The sequence below is a fragment of the Lytechinus pictus genome, chromosome 3 (genome assembly GCF_037042905.1).
Source record: "Lytechinus pictus isolate F3 Inbred chromosome 3, Lp3.0, whole genome shotgun sequence".
Lineage (NCBI taxonomy): Eukaryota > Metazoa > Echinodermata > Echinoidea > Temnopleuroida > Toxopneustidae > Lytechinus > Lytechinus pictus.
In genome coordinates, this window is record NC_087247.1 from 48,696,560 (window position 1) to 48,712,902 (window position 16,343).

Consider the following 16,343-nt stretch of genomic DNA (forward strand, 5'->3'; position numbering starts at 1 on the left):
ATACTATAAAAAAAAAAAAATTGTAACATTTTACTGATGTCAACAATGTACTAATCCATTGACTTGACTTATATTATCTTTAAAGCATGACTGAATACATTCAAATTTTACATCGGTGTTTAAAAGCTCACTGAGTAATCGTTTTTGTATATTATGTAATCAACTTAAATACACCCTCCTCTGTAACCTATATTCCTTTAATGAAGATATAGGAATGACTTATATGGCAAATCACTGGGATAAAAAAGTTTCAAGAAAAGCAGGAAGCAATAAGGAATCCATTCAAAGATATGAGATTTGTTGTCAATGTATACTGTATCTATTGTGTTATGTGAAACTCATTCATACTGGAACCAAACATGGAGAACAAAAGTATTAATCAGTCATGACACTACTGAGCATTTTAGCTGCGTGCCCGTCTCTGCCTGCCCCTACTTATAATTCTATTTCTTATTTCTTATCCTTGCATGCCTTTCAAATGTGCCATTTCAATGGAGAGCATTTAAATTGAGTTAGCTCTGGCAAGATACAATGCCAGTTTTGATAGTTTTCCCTGTTCCTCTGCTGCATTTTACTCCCGTCTTTCACAGTCGTCTTCCCCCATCCATTCCTTTATCCATCCTGCCCCATCTTTCCATGGCATGCCTGTATAATTGGGGCTGCTAATGTAAGAAGCTGAATGCTCAGTCAAGCAAACTGAGAAATGCACCACGCTCTCCTGCAAGCCATTCAATATGGGGATTCTGCTTCCACCGTCGGCAAACTATTCAATATCGTTTCTTTTCATGGGAGAAAATAGGCAAACCCCTCAGAGTTTGGTGCAATCATGTCTTAAGACGAAGGCCAGCGAATAAAAACCCTTGAATGTAGAAAATTGTAATATTGCATTGCAAAATTTTTTCCTGCTACTTTTGAGTGTCTGGGATGTTGTTCCGATAATGAAGGATTTTGACATATTTTGATGAGGTGGAGGGGGGGGGGGGGGGGTGGGGGAGTAACTACAATGCCTTGAAAGAGTGTTAGAAAGTGGGAATGAGTTTGTAGAAAATATAGGATTCCTAATACTAACTAGATATATATTTTCCTTTGTTTAATTAAAGAATTATGGAAAAGCAATTGCCTGATGCATGAAGTTTAGCAGAAAGCCCAATGAAAACATTAATTTTCATTGGGGTTTCTGCTAAAAAAAGGGGATTGTAGGAAATGTGGAAAAATGTATAATGCTTTAACAATGCATTTTACTTCATATTAAAATATAATGTTAGAGTTGAAGTTGCTGCTACAAAATGATTGAATCTGAAAAAAAGGTGACATTGCAATAAAGAAAAAATTATACAACATTGGGGCAAAGCAGTACGTAATATTGGAAATGAACAGCAAACAAACAGCATTCTAATGGTGATCTGTATAGAGAGGGCATTTTCAATGTGAAATTCCATTGGAATATGCGAGACATAAATAAAATCCTCATTCACTCAGTAAGCCTGAAGAACTGAACCATTATAATGGACATAATGAATACAGATCATGAACCTTCATTTGTATCAATCAATTAAGGCTATAATCCAACTCATCAGCTATGAATGGAGTAGATGGAATAAAAAGTCAATAACATTCTTGATATAGGGGCATCCGGATCAGGGGCTCTGAATGGCAAAAACATACAAATGGAGCAGCATTAGCCGAGTGCTTAATCGTAAACACATTATCCAAATTTACAATGGCATTTATGGAAATTGAATCTGCACTGATGATTTCAACTGGAGCACTAACCCACATAATTCATGAATTTAACCCTGACCTTCTCTCCAGTAAAGACATCAAAGATTACTATATCTATGGACATTCCCCAGGAAATTCGCCAATTGGATAAGTGGGTTGGTTGTGGATGATGGGTTTACGGGTGCTGAGGGATAAACTTTAATAAATCTCATAAACCTGTTTGGATGCTCCATGCAATAACATGGTGTTAAGAGGGTCAACACTGCCACTAAGCTAATCTTTTTACTCGTTAGTTGACATTAAAACAAATTATGATGATTAATGTGACCGATGATCTGTCAGGGCTTTGCATGTTGAATTGCATTAGGGAGCACATCAAGCAATGCTGGCAATCATGTTGGGGTTCGTTGACATGTTACCAAGTGATATAAGGGATCATGTTTAATGTTCATACTCAAATGTAAATCATCGCATGTCTTAAAGTCATATCTGATGATGGTCCAAACAGATGTTGGATGTATTTGTCATTTATGTGTGATATCTTGTGAAAACTATATATGCTCTTACGGATTAAGTGTTTAAAATCATAAATCTTAATTGAAAGAAATACAGGAAGAAATTAAACCGTTGAAAATTGGAAAAAAAATGTTCCTCCCAATTTAACATTTCCATTCTAAAATAGATCTTATTTATATTGTAGTGAGAAGAGGAGTCTAATTCATTACAGTTTGATTGTCATTTAAACCCAGTTAGCTTGTAGGCATTGAGCAAATGAATGAAAATGTCAATTTTCTGTTGAAGTTTACACGCTAGAGGCAACTCAAGAAGGAGTAAGAAAAAAGTCTCCCCTCAACCATTTGCATCACATTATAGTTCTCATCAATTCCCCCACATGTCCAAAGAATCTAAAAAGAGAGCTAGAGTCTAAAAGAAAAGGATGAGACAAGATGTTGTATCTCTAGCTAGCTCTGATTGCTTCTGAAATGACCCCAAATAGCGCAGTGTTAATTAAAAGATAGCAAGCGGCTTATGAATGGCTATTCCACGTGTGGGTTTTAAGGCTAACCCATTTCGTGCAAGCCTCGAGATACAATCTTTATTGGCTTTCCAGATCTTGCCATTAAACAGCTCACTTTTCTATCCTCTCCTTTTGTCATTATTAGCATTTAGACAGGGCTGTCAAATGGAGGTTACTGTGATTCAGTGTCTAATTCAAAATAAAGTACACTTTATCAACTTAAAATGATTACTAAAATGATCAAACTATTGTCCTTTTGACAGCAACTTGAAAGACAAATTAAAACACATTAAAAAGCAAGAACATTGAAAAAAGACTAAAATTACCTGCGATTAAGTTCTAGACAGATTATCTAAATGATGTCTTGATGTGAAAGTTACTTCAATGAGTTTTCAAAGATAACACCAGAAATAGATGCAGTGTAAAATGAAATATCAGTTATTGTCACAGATATTTGATCAATAGGCCTATTCATGTTTATGATGATGAAATAATATACAAAGAAATTATTTTAAGGTGTTAAAATATTCAGTCTTCCCTTTGATCAAAGAGCCATCTTACTTTGGCCATCATACTGTAGCCCTTTCCCAACTCCATAGAATGACCTCGTGTAGCCATAGGAGAGTGATATGAGACTATCTGCCTTTAACATTCATCATCTTCCAACTCAAGTATATTCCCATTCCTTTGGAAATAGATGGCAACAACAGGAAATCTACCAAATTGGTGAAAATGCATCGATAATGATGATATAGGGATTGAATGTCAGGTATGCTGCACGACTCAAACACAGCGAGCCCTTGCGCCGAATAACACCGCCACTGCAAAAATGTTATCTGAGCCGTGGCGACTTCACTTTTTCTCCGCGATGCGTATCTCTTGCAATTCGATCCCGTTTGGTTTGTTTGCTTCGTTAACATACTGCCGTATATTTCATCTTTCCTCTAACGTATTGCATTTATGGTTTGTCTATACTATGGCATGCAATTGCAAAATGAGAATGTCTTGATCCATTGAACAAAGCAAATGGAGGGATGCGTAAGTCTTGGCCAGTTCCTTGTGCCAGTATCCATTACCGATATTTGTAATTCTGTTTGCTTGGTCTCTATTGCTGTGTACATACATATAGAAAGCGCTGGGTGGGTTGTATGCATATCTCACCACCGTTAATATATTAGGAAGAGGAGCTGCCATGTCTCATTTGTCCACATTCAAATTACAATTTTCAGAGTGGAAATCAAAGCAGAAATGTTATGGTGTCCATATTTAGACACTCAGAAAGTGACTCAGATCTGATCTTCAGAAGGAAAAAAATTGAATAGAATAAAGGAGGGAGTGAAATTTATATAATTATTTTTTTTTGGATGAATTGTCCTTAGAACTTAATCAAATTGACAGCAAAAACAAACTTTATATATTCAATTCAATTCAATTTTATTCACATCTCTTTAAAAACATCAAAAGATCAAGTTTACAAATCAATACAAAATACAACATACATTATAAATAACATTATAAAAGAAATGGTTAAGTTGAAGGGAGGAGGATGTGGGGGATAAACAAAAGGCCATTGGCCTGTCAAGGTAAATCCCCGAATTTACCCCACTTCAAAAAATAATACAAAATAACATATTACAAACACAAAGCTAACAACATAAAACAACATAAAAGGCAATAAATTAAAAATTAAATTATTCATATTCAAACTTAAGTAAATAAAATTTATATTTTCTCCTAAAATTACAAGTAGTTTGACTTTCTTTGAGGTCATCTGGCAAGAGATTCCAAGACTGTGGGTGGGCCTTTAAAACTGACAGTTGTTCTTGAGAAATTATAATGGTAAAAAGGTACATACATTTTATTGGCATTTCTTGTGCAATATTTATTTATGTTGATGTTATATTCAAAATATTCATTACAATATTTTGAGAGCAATTGTTTAGAGTAAGAAAACATAAAAGATGCTAGTTGTAATTTATTTATATCATAAATATTCAGTATTTTCAATTTCTTAAATAAAGGTTGAGTATGTGCTAAATAATTGGCATTAGTAATAACCCGTATTGCACGTTTCTGTAATAAAAATAATTTCTGTAATGAATGAGATCAACAGCTGCCCCATACAATATCGGAAAACATGAGATGTGATAAAATCAAGCAATTGTATAATTTAATTAAAATTCTCAATGGTAAAATGTGTTTCAAACTATTAAAAACTCCTATGGATCTTGATATCTTTAAAGCAATATGATTTACATGTTCCTTCCAATTCAGGTTTTCGTCTATGATTACGCCAAGAAATTTAGTACTAGTTTCTCTCTTTATTAATACATCATTAAGTGTTATATTTATTTCACTTTCTTGTATTCTGCAATTCCTACTTTTAAAGATCATGTAACATGTTTTTTTTTATTAATATAAAGTTTATTGACAGTAAACCAAGTTTGTATCTTTTCCAATTCTAAATTAAATAAATTGTTCAATGCCACCGGATCATTACCTGATGCTTTCAAAAATTAATTGCTGTAATGTACCAGATTTGTTGTTCTTTTCACAATTAATGCAAACCTATTGATGGAATGGGATAATTTGTTTGAAGAAAAACAAGAAAGAAACAGAACAATGCACCTTCCCTACACATATGCATACAACAGAAAAATAACTCACTGACTACTGATGTATTAACCCCCAAAAAAAACTTTGTACATAGGGAACATTTGATTTATGTAGGAAACAGAATAAGAAATGGTGCTAAAAATTATTCCATATCTACTGTAGATATTGTTCTGATGTTTCATGTTCTTTTGAATTGTAAAACAATTACAAGATTGCCAGTTACAATATTGATTAGAAAACTATTGTTTAAATTCAATAGTTGTATATTCACATAATTGTATATAAGTATTGAAATTATCATTTTATATAAAAAAATCTGTATTTTATAATATATTCATTCTATGCAGAAGCATCTGGTTAGTGATATATTCATAGAGTTACATTTGACTTTATGAATATGGCAAGCCCCCCCCCCCCAAATCCATGTTGTACCTTGCAGGGTTTCATCACTTCATAATCCAGTCTATTATCAAGTCATTATGTAACTTGATAAACATAAAAGCTTCCAGATCATATCACCTGCTGAGTGCCATTAGTTTGAATAGAAAATGAAACAGACATATAGGCCTGCATGTATGTCACTCTTTATCATTGAATTTGAAATTTACCAGTCACTGCAATGCTATCATTCAATAGTACATACTATGCACTGGACATCATGACTCTGCTCTCTATTCTATATGCACGCTATGCATGATGTAGAGATGGAAATACAAGTGCTGATTAGGAAGAAGACAGACTAAGTAAGCATTCCCATTGGATTAATTAACCCCTGAAGAAAGGGGAATAATTAGATTGGGTGCATCACACAAGGTCATATTCATAAATAAAATTGAGTCAGGGTGTTTAGATGGTGTATGTTCATTGCATGTAAGGGCAAACAATGAGGTTAAAAGGTCACAGGAAGTACATTGTTGAGGAAATACTTCACATCCAAAATGCAGACATTGATATGCATGTTAGGTTCTCTTTTAGCATATTAGCCTGTTTGATTTTTTTTTTGGGGGGTGAATAGATCTGTACTGAAAATGCTTCCACTCATGAGAAGCATTTATACAGTATGTTGTATTTCATTGGTTTTATTATGTACTTTAGGAATGGGAATATTGAAATGCAGTTGTATTTGCCATTTCGAAATGTAGACTTTTAAAAAATGAAAACAAAAAATACATTCATTTATGTCCTACCAAAATTTTGACCTCTTTACAATGGCATCCATATTTTCATTTACTTATCTTTACTGCTGTGAAAAGATATAAATCAAAGCAAATCTGTGCTTATAAAAACTCCTAAAGCTAAAGTTCACTATAAAAATCAAAGATTGGAAAAGGATAAACCACCCCTTAAAGGGCCAAGAAGTGACTTCATTTTTAAAAATGATGGAAAACGCTGTCATTCCTTGGTCCTTTTCCACCATTTCCACCCTTTCCGCCCTTTGTGTTTTTAGAGTATTTATTCAACAATGCACATGTGTCTTAATCAAAAAGACTTCTTGTAGAATTTGTTTGAGAATCATAGTCTTATTAAATGCATTTAGAAGGCATCTTTCCCATATCAACAGTGGCAATACGAAAAATATGTGCATCTATTTATATGCCCTGTGGTCGCCATGGTAATGGAGACTGCAACAATGGATGCCTTGCAAGCGTGAGTGGCCCCTCACATGCAGGCATCACCTGAAGAGCTGGGCTCTGTGTATATGATGAAGACAACCGCATCACTCTTTCTCTCTCCTTTTTTGAACCCTCTTCCTTTTGGTACAAAAGCATTGCAGCAAACCAGATAGGAATTGCATGGTGTATTTCGTTAGGACATACCGTGCCAGGAGATTTGCGTGCAACCCGATTCTCCCGGGTTACGCTACTGGAAGAAGTGCAGCGATACCTCGTGTGCCCCTCGGCACAAACAGACCATTCTACATCACCCAATCTTTTACCATTCTTTGTCCACTCTTCTCAACCAATACATTGATTTTTGATTCAGAGAGACTTATTATCCAGGGGTGAAAAAAAAAGATGACCCTGAAATGAAAGCAAAACTTCCAGAAAGATCTGACTTGGCCATTTCCTTTATTATTGTGAAATAGGATTGGCAATGGAGTTTTCTTAAAAACCTTCCTCACAAAGAGATCACACATGTCACTACATAATTAATAATTTCATTCCGTTAGATGTTGATGTTTTCTTTATGTAAGTGCTCTTAATATTGTACATGTTTTGTTATACTAAAAAAAATAATATATTTTTAAAAAGAGCTTTTGAACCTTTTGCTGACTGGAAGGTCACAAAAATATTCTATACTTTAGCAGGCAAATACTGATAAAACAATAAAGGGCAAAATAAGAAATAAAAAACACTAGCAATTTCTATCATTTTCACAAAATGTTTTATTTCTCTTATCATATGTTTAAAAAATTGGCAAAAGAAAAAAAAATAGAGAGGAAATCCTGAATAAATAAAAAGCTTTTTGTTTTACTTTTAAAAAAATATGGTTCTTCTGGCTTATATACTATAATTCATTGATGGGGAATAAAAATGTCACTGTGTTGTAATCTTCAGTGATCTTTAGAGATATAATGTCTCATAATGCTTCAGGCAGAGTACACTTTACTCATACCAGACAGTTTTTATCTCAATAAAATGGGTCACCAAAATGTCACACAGCTATTTGTATCGTGATGAATGGTTATTAATAGCTTTTTTGGGGGCTATTTTTGACTGTTTTAGGTATTATTTATATCACTTCCTAATGTAGACCAATGCTATGCTTGAATGTGGAATTCATTGCCCATGAATTTATACATGTGACTCTAGATAACATACTTGTATTACAAAATTTTCTATAATACAGTTTAATTTTCTTTGTAATTTTGAGACCTTGATGCATATTTTTTAGTAATCTTGACAGGTAAACACCACATCCATATTTTCATTTACTTATCTTTATTACAGTGTGGAATCCATTATGTGGAATTATTTTTGTGCAATATCAATAAGTAGTTTCAGAGAATTGGATTAAACTGGGTAAAAAAAAATGGGAAGGAAGGAGGGTGGGAGTGAAAGAGAGGGATTGGGGCTATTATCTGTATGAGACCGAGAGGAAGAGATAGATGGAAGGAGGGCGAAACAGAGAAAGAGAGAACGCTAGTTTAAAAGAAGACATCATCCAGATTAGCCAGCTCTAAAGACTCATGGTAGACATACTGTTGACTCTCTGTCATGAGAATTAGGTTAACGAGTAGTTATATGGTGAGAGCGTGATGATTGTAACTCTGAGTGTGTGTGTGTGGAAGGCTAAGAATGTCTACAAGAGAACTCATTCCATATTGACGGGAGAGAAGTAAAACAACTGTCGCTTTGGTGTGTATCTATGCTATTTGGTGACTGGCTTTTAAAGGGTAATTGCATTAAGCATATGCATTTGGATGTGTTCACTCAGTCTGGAAAGTAACACTCACTTTATTTTAATACTGATTTAAAGGCCCCATCTTTTGTTTGAATACTCATGTTAGTGTCAGATGGCAGAAAATTAAACCGGAAATTGTCTGAAGTTTAAGATTCCTATCAAACTGTCAGCATCTGTAAACCAGTTATAGACAACATTTAAAAAGCTCAATTAAGTTATGCATTCATTTGTCACAAATTATTATTACTTGGCTGTAGGTCTATGTTACATTGTCTTAATGAAAAGATAAAAATTTACTTGGTCAACTCATGGTCTGTGTTTTATAGCTCCATGGTCAACTTTTGGACTGAAGGATTTGAGTTAATATTTTAATAAAATTTGATTTTTTTTTTCATTTTATGTTCTGATTTCTCCATTTTCATGTTAAAATTTTTGTGGTCAGGAAAAATATTTGACACTCATATCTTTACAGACTCAAATTTGACTCAGAATAGTGCCAGCTACCAAGTATCGGACCAAGAGACATATATTTCTGAACTGTAGTATGCCATGAACTGAGAATCCAAGTGACTTTACCTTTTGAGTGATGACACCATTTTCACCCGAATATTTACTCAAAATTACCCCACGGAATTGAATTACTTTTTAAGCTGATGTTTTGTACTCATATATTATAAAAATGCAGAGATCATATGCTTTCAAGAGTCTCCTGTGAAGAATGAATAGTTGCCTTGACCATTCCATCCTAATTCTCATAAAGTTCATATATCCCCCTCCCATTGTCAAAATACACCTCAATCAGGCATTGCGCTAGTATTAGACAAAACTCCCCTTGGCATTTTCCAATTGGCAAAATAAACATGAATGTCTTAAAAATAAAGAGACCCCAATTTTCCATACATGCACAATCATTTTGATGTGGAGTGGAAAAATCTCAGGCATATTATGTAGAGTGTATTTTTAAGTCAAGGTCAGGCAAAGCAGTGAAATAGGTATGTTACATTTCATTTTTCAGTTTGACCTATGTTCTGCTATGATTGCAAAAAGTCACAATGAAAGTTACTTAATTGACATTAATGTGTAAGTTTTCATAATGTTTCTTGTGAAACTAATGAGAAAGAATGTGACAGAAATGTTCTGCTTCTCACATGGCAGTTTTTCTACCCATGTGATATAAGACAAGCCACCATTAGAAAAATATTTTCACTCTATTATTGTAATAAGTTGACATGGTACCCAGTCAGAGAAGTTATCCAGTCATGAGTGAAATCATGATAAGATATGAACATGTTTTCTCCATATTTTATCAATAATGCATTGTACTTTCCTCTGTTTTCCAAGTCTACCTTAAAGTCTTCAACACCACCATCATTTGATGACTTGAGGATAATAAACACATGATAACATTAACGCTGTATATTTTTATGCCATCTCTAGTGTACTAATTTGTATATAAAGAAATTACTTTGTTAGGTTTTACATCATAATTGCCTGAATAAGTAGTATAATGCATACATTGGAAAAATATCCTTATTTTTGTGTGAATCGCATAAACATGAATGGTGTGAATTAGCATGTTTTTATACATACATGTACTTTGGAAAAGAACATTGACCATACTTTTAATTTGAGATTGCATTGTTTACAATGGATTGACACGAGGAAGTAGAGCCTCAAGTCTAAGGGAGGGTGCTTTAGGGTATTAAAGATTGGAGAAAGGAAACGGGGACAGAGAGTGGAGGATAGAAGAGAGAAAGAGAGGTGGAGAAGGGAAGGGGATGGGGGAGAAATGGAAAGAGATGAGAAGAGGTCAAATGAAAGAGAAGTTTACCCCAATCTCCCCCAAAAAAGAAAAAAAAATGAGTGAGGACATAGTAAGGGCAAGAGAAAGGGAATGGTATAGATGGGTAGATATAGAGGAGAGATAGAAAGAGAGAGAGAATGTGCGAAGGCAGTTAAACAGATATAAAAAGAGTTTGAGAGCTGGCGAGACAGTTGAATATAGAAAAAATAAGATAAAGGGGGTGTTAGAAGGCAAAAAAGAGGAACATAGATCAAAGAAGGAAGATATAAGATTTTAAAAGGGAAATAAACAGAGCCAGAGGGTCTAGAGGTAACTTTTGAAAGAAAATAAAAAATGATGAAAAAAGAGCAGATGATAAGATGAGAACAGACAGGTAGAGGGAAAGACATGAAGGTATTTAGAATTGGATTAAGGTAGAGGTGACTAGCTGGAGTGTTTGCTTGTTGTAACCCTATATTGACATAGGGGTAATAAATGAGATTTATAACGATGAGTTAGAGAGATGCCTGTTGTGTTAATGAGTACACTATAGACTAGACACATTCTGGAAAAACAGGCCTATATAAACTTTAAGAAGCATTTTTGGGTAAAAGTTGGAAATCGGACTGTTTCACTCAATTCAAATATGCTGAATCTGATAAGACCGGTTCCCAAGCTAATTTCTCATGTTTTGACCACCTAATTTGCATAAACAAAATGGCTGCCAAATTGACAATTCAGAATATTATTTCGACAATGTTCTTTAATTATATTCGCTTTCACAGACATGAATACTGCAAAATCCTGCATACATACGTGTACCTTTCGGGAAAACTTGTTATTTTTGTTTGCGGCTAATTAATTATGCAAATTTATGCATATTTTGGATCATTATGCTATAATTTGATAATTTCAGCTCGATTGTTTATATTTTTGGTACAAATAGCATTTACATCATTATAAATAATTGTACGGCCCTTAGAATATCATATCACAGTGAATAATAATGTATTTTATTGTTTTTGAATTTCTAATGTATTTCTTTGTATTTTGTACCTTTTGTTTTGTACATGTTTTGTTATGGGATCTGTCAAATTATTGATTATCAGTGGCATAAAATAATAAGCTTCAATTATTTAATTACGTAATCACTTTTTTATTCGCATATATTCATGGGCATAAACAGATTCACCCACTCCCACACCCACATCTGCATACAAAGGTAAACTCCTGCACGGAGGGCCTTCCCATTTAAAAGCACACTGGTGGAGATCCAACGAATTTCATGAACCTATCTGTATTCAAGCGAATGTCACTATTAATTGCTTATATTTTTATTATAAAATGGTATCTTGAATTATGATATCAATCAATTCATTCATATTTACAATTTTAGATTATGAATTATTAAATTTGAATCATAACAGTACTGAAATTCTCAACTCCTTAATAGTCAATCAGTTGCATTTAATATCCTTTGGAGTAGTTATGTTCCCGACCAGCAGAATCTGATCACACATACATGTATATATATTTAGTGTGTTTTTCTTCAGCAAAATGAAGTGAAAACCGTCTGCTGAAAATGAGATGTCCTGTGTTTTTCTCCATTACGCTCGTCAAATTGTCCCAATATTGGAAAAAAATTATCAGAACTGAACCCACATACATGTATAATCCATCTAATTTCTCATTTTGCCTATCAATTAGACCGTTTTCCGTGTTTTAAAAGCCATTTTTTTATCATTGGACTTCATGAACGGATTACATGTGCATCTCCATAATATATCTTTTCCAATGCAGTACTGCACCTGTCCTATCAAGGATTGCCGCTTCATCCAACCTAGAGCCATCCAGCCTCCCCCAGCTTGATATACACCTTTTCCTTCGGGGTGTTGAATGATCAATGTCAGTTATCATGATTTGGTGTTCAATTGGATGGCTTTATTGATAGAGCAGCCTCATATTATAAAAGTCATCTCTAATTGTTGGAATCAAACCAATTTAGTACAAGTATTCTGCGGAGGCAGTTCGTATCGAAGTCATCGTGTTTGTGTTCTTGAGATATGTCCGATTCTCATGTCACAGATCCATAGAGAAAACCTAAACTTTTGTCTTGAGAGAGAATCTTCTGTCTAACCAGATCTTGTTTCAGGTGTTAAAATGCTCAGAGTGCACCTTTTCAATACCGCATTGAATTGTGTAATGTCTTCTAGGCCATTTATCGAAATTCTAATATTCACATATCTTCATATCTTCATAAGATAGACTATTTCAAATTGATAACCAAGATATCTTTCAGAGGATGGTGGGTTCCTGGAATGTTTGGCGTTTCTGTGGGTGATTATTAATCCACTTATTCTGATCGGTATTAAACCCAACAGCATCCAATAGCTTACCCAGCTCTGATAGCCTCCATGCGAGTCTGAGATATCACCATCAAAGTCTAGGTCGAGAATGTCTTCGATTGTAGAGCCAGGATTTCTCTTTCTATGAGGAAAGCAGTTGCCTAAGTTATGTTTGACTTGTCAACCGGTTTTGATACCAGTCAACATGTCATTCTTCTGGGGAGACTGACAGTCTGTTTTGGAATTGATGATTTTGCACTCCAATGGCAGGTTTCTCTTACCTTGCCAACAGAGCTGTATGAAGCTGTATTCATCACTGGCATGCAGACTCCTGTGACTACCCTTTGATATGGAGTTCCTTGGGAGTCTGTCCTTGTCCCTTGTTCTTCAAACTGTACATCACTCCTCTTGGCTCTGTAATGTGGCAACATGGTGTTGGTATACACTTCTATGCTGGTGACATCCAGCTGTATACCTCACTTTTGATCCAGAAGGTAAATATACAGAGGTTCGTGCGGCTGCTGTTGTTGGTGCTGCCATTGAGGATTCGATGTTGGATGAAGGTCAACTTCCTGGAGCTTAACAATAAAATGCGAAGTACCGGTATCTTGTTCTGTCATCTCCATATATGCGTAATTATTATGACTACAACTCCAGTCTTAATAGGTGAGGAAGCTATATATCTGCAGTATGCAAGGCTAGATCTCTTGGCGTAGTCTTTGATAGAACAATGAGCATGAAGAAACACACATCACATGTCTGCCAATCTGCATATTACCAGCTCAACAGAATTGCTGAGATCAGACATTGTCTTACATGAGCTGGTGCAGAAAATATCATCCATGACCGGGATGACCGGATAACCTCTAGACTGGACTTCTGCAACTGTCTCCATGCTGGTTTACCTTCAACAGGCATCTCTAGCACTTTTTAACCATAGGTCACAATGTGAAAATTTGTTCTGCATTGGGCAGTGACTGGGTTGGAAACCTTGTTTTGCCCATGTTTTAACCATGGAGCTAATCTGTGTTTAGCCCCATGTTTTTGTCATTTCCTCTTCTGTATTCAGTATCGTTCGTCAAAGAATCTTCCAAGGTAAGGATTGGATAAAAGCTGTGGTTTTCAGTTTTCACTTTGATGGTTGACTTGGGGAAAATGTATCGTTGCCACATAAATAAATAAATCGGTAATGACCAAAAAACTAGTAAGTGATCCAGTAATACAGACCCTTTGTATTTATTACAAATTGTTTTTTGGTTAACTGCCATGATTGCAGTTCTGATGGAGCTGAATAAAAGATATGATTTTGCTGCAAGGATTTTAACAAAGTACTGATATTATATCGGATTGATAAACTACACTGCGTAAATCATATGTTTAATTGATTATTTGATCTGTTATGAAACATTTTAATATATCTATTTCAAGAAATTTAAGTTCAGCATGATTACAGGTTTTTCAACTTCTAAACTCTTCTTTTCTTACGGGTTCATTGAATTTGGTAAGTGTCATGATTATATGATCAGCATCAATGTTTTTATATTGGGCATGTCTACTATACCTTGCAAGTATATTACTTTCTATATACAGGTCTGGGTGTGGGAGCATGTGTGTGTTTTTGTTCCTGAGTACAATTAACAGTTGTGGCAAAAGAAGTTTATCTAATGATTCAATCATTGATACTTGATATTTGTCTGCCATTGATATCATTTTTAAAGATCTCATCTCAAACATATATACAAAGCAAATGGCAGAAAATACAAGAACACAAAAGAAATATCAAAGAACAATAAAATACATATAAAATTGACTTGAATATTATATTTAAGGGCTAAACAATTATTATGATGATACAAATGCTATTTGTACTCAGAATAATGAACATTTTAGGTGTGATTTTCAAATTATAGCATAATATTGCAAAATATGCATAAATTTGCATAATTAATTAGCCGCAAACAGAAATAACAAATTTTCCCAAATGGTACATGTTAAGTATGCAGGATTTTGCAGTATCCATATCGGTGAAAGCGAATATTATAAAAGAATATTGTAGAAATAAGATTATAAATTGTCAATTTGGCAGCCATTTTGTTTATGCAAATTAGGTGGTCAAAACATGAAAAATTGGCTTGGGAACCGGTCTTATCAGATTCAGCACATTCAAATTAGGTGAAATAGACCGGTTCCCAACTTTTACCCCAAAATGCTCCTTGAACTCAAATTCTCCCCATATTGGTCTTGTCTACTACCACTTGTGATTAAAGGACATCTTGTAGTAAATCTCATTGAAAAAAAGAGCATCTTGTATTGTAATCTATTTGTCATTCCTTCTAGATTAATGACTACAATACTAGTACTGGAATGATAGTATACTATTGTTAGATTATGTTTTTGCTTTTAAATACTGTAATCTGATTTATGTCCACTTATTATACCACATAAAGTCAAGTGCGTTTGCGAATTGCTCTGTGTATTCAATGCAATCCACAAATGACATTGTGGTTTTATATAAAAAATAACTGTAAATTCAACCTGAGATTGCTAAAAATAATAAGGATTGTGATTATAATTATTATGTGTCACCTATATTAATATAATATTATATAATCAAATATCCTTCACATATACATTGACAAAAAATAAGGATGATACCTGACCTCACCTTATGATTGTTTTCTCTTTTGTTTCCCCATTTCTTTTTACTTTGCTTCAACCATCTTATCCTCATCTGGCTCGTACAGGTAAGAGATTTGTATACTTCTTTTTTAATTTTTGATAAAAGGCAGGTTTATCTATAAATCATAGTGCAGATTTTTTATGCTGTTTTATCATTCTGTTTTCTATTATATTTAGATGTATAATAAAGTAAATGATATTCGTTTGCTTTTGATGAAAGTAATGTTTGAATGCAGTTTTCAAATACATACTGTGTATATATATATATACAAAAATACATAATATAATTATGTAAGCAAATGGGTAAATAACCATTGGTTTTACATACATAGATGTAATATAATTGATTTGAAATAATGAATGAAAAAAAATTACCAGAATGATAGTTTTCAGTTATTCCAAAACTACCTAAAAAAACAATGGGAAAATGTGATGTATTCATAAAAAAATCAGACAAAATGTCTGTCATCCAATAAAGCTAACTGAAATATCCATTATTCTTTCTGTGTTACTGAACACTAACTAGGCATTACTAAATAGCATAATTGATCTCATTGATAATATATATTTTATTCAAATCACTTCACACTCTGTCCAAAAAAATTCAATCAAGTAGATTTTCTTTGAGTGGATTAAAAACACAAATCATTAGGGAGAAATTGCAATCAAGACAATTGAATCAAGCATGATATGAGAAATCAATATAGAGTATGAAGGGCAGTTAGTATATTGATGCAGTAACTAATTACATCGATTGAGTTCAGTACAGCCTTTT